This window comes from Nicotiana attenuata, unplaced genomic scaffold (assembly GCF_001879085.1).
Source record: "Nicotiana attenuata strain UT unplaced genomic scaffold, NIATTr2, whole genome shotgun sequence".
NCBI classification, from domain to species: Eukaryota; Viridiplantae; Streptophyta; class Magnoliopsida; order Solanales; family Solanaceae; genus Nicotiana; species Nicotiana attenuata.
The window spans coordinates 14,365-16,420 of NW_017673438.1; the positions used below are offsets into that span (position 1 = coordinate 14,365).

The window sequence follows — 2,056 nt, forward strand, 5'->3', positions numbered from 1 at the left end:
GATGCCTATAGAAATTAATAGGTGAAGATTTGCTGTGAACATGCTTCTATTTTTGACAAGTTATTCGTGACAGGCCAGAAGGGCCGGTCGACTACATCTACACCACCCAACTTTTAGTAAAAAAAAAAAAATCCGCCTAATTTCCAACACCATTTTATATTGAAAATACCAAAGGAAACAAGAAACTCCAAAAACTGTACTGTATAAATGTGAAAAATGTGAATATTGAAATTTGTCCCTCTTTTCACTTCTTGACATAAAGGTCGACATCGGTCTTCGAAAGTAATACTCCAGAATGTGGTCCAGCAGCCATCTAAGGTAAAGAATAATGAATTACAATTTGCAAACAATTAGATAAAGAAATTAAATTGTTAAACACCAAAAGTTTATGTCCTATAATAAACAAATTATATGTTTTGTTTTATAACACCTTCACCGCAAACACTCAACAGCTTCGTGAACTACCTCCATTTTTCACGTTCAATGAAATTAAATAATTTGAAATTTAATCATACGTACATAACACATTAATTTTAATTTTAATTTTCCACACATTCAATTTTTCTTTTTTTTTCTTTTCCCTTAGTAATTCTCCCGTAAATATGAGCGTATATAGTGTTAATCCACATTCAACAGTGGCGGTTGTGCAAACAATATGCTCGTTCAAACTATAGGGGTATATTATATAAATAGAAATACACACTTACTCACTCTCTCTCATTTTATATGACAATGTTTGAAGTGTTTTAAAGTTATAGAGATGAAACAATTAATTGTTGGGCATATACCAAAAATATATTTCTATAGCTTCTCATAAATATGTCATGATATTTCTATAGATGTAAAAGATGTGCTTAAGGTAAGAAACTAAAATAATTTTTTTTAAATATAATATGGTGTTATTCTCTTCGGAACAACCTAAATATGAAAAAATTGTAATGCAAAATGGAACGTGGAGGGAGAGATAGAGACTTTGTGTATATAAATTCGATTGAAGATTTTCTTTTTCAAGAAAATATATATTGATATTATACAAATTATCAGATTGTCTCTACCTATTGTAGCATGTGATTTATCTTAATTTCAAGATTATAAATCACATGCTCTATGAACATTCCAAGTAGATATCACTTATTTGAATTGATAATGAATATGTAAGTGAAACTCTTTAAAAAATTTATGCTTGAAGTCCACATCTAGGATCATAAAAGAAGTCATGGGTGCAATTCTACATTGTCAATGCTTCAAAAAAAGCATAGTGATAACAAGGAATGTTAACAGTCATAAATTAAAGAATATATAAATTAATTAATTATAATTAAAACTTAGTAAAGAAAACAAATGTCATATGTTAATTGGTTTATTCAGATACGATAAACGCAAAATAAATGTACGTACTATTTGATTGAAGGTAGGAGAATGGGGTGGGGTGGCAAAGGCAGGTAGCACGTGCTAGGAGTGATTGAAAGATGAGTTCATATTTAAAGAACTCCCCAACTAATCCAAACCAAACAATGAATTGCACCATTTTCTACCCCCATTACTTCTTCTTCTTCTTCTTCTCTTCTGTGCAGTAGAGCAAATAAAAACAATCTTCTACTTCAGATTTGTGCCTTCACATTGTGCTCTTCTCTCATTTCTTGAACCATACATATTGCTTCACATGGCCCAATCAGATTGAAAAAATTCACATTCTTCAATTCTTTCTCTAAAATATTGAATTTTTTTACACCCCACTTCATATTTCTGTCTGAATTAGCTATTTTTGATATACGGGTATGTATATTTTCTCTTTTAATCAAACTGGACAAGTTTAAATTTACTGCTGAGCACCTCTCTGCTGAATTTAACTGGTAATTTGTCAACTGTATATTCTTGATTTTCTTAAAATTCTTTTTGTTTTCCTGTTTTCCTTTTTTTTTTGGGTGCTGTTGTTGTTGTTGTTGTTGTTAAGTATATATATTTTGAGTTTGAGTTGATGCGTGATTAGTTGAAAGAGTACTTCTCCTCTTGCAATTGAAAATTAAAAAGATCTTTTTTTACGTGTGCGTGGGGG

General features: G+C 30.4%; 1 protein-coding gene across 2 annotated transcripts in view; it reads left to right on the top strand.

Moving 5' to 3' along the window:
- Window positions 1-1,497: 1,497 nt before the first annotated feature.
- Window positions 1,498-2,056, top strand: part of LOC109216383 (acetyl-CoA carboxylase 1-like) — a 15,429-nt gene continuing 14,870 nt past the window's right edge. The window contains exon 1 of one of the 2 annotated variants that reach the window (XM_019380531.1): window positions 1,498-1,853. The gene's annotated coding sequence lies outside the window, so the exon portion shown is untranslated. The remainder of the gene's footprint in view (window positions 1,854-2,056) is intronic. The other variant, XM_019380532.1, reaches the window with a different exon arrangement.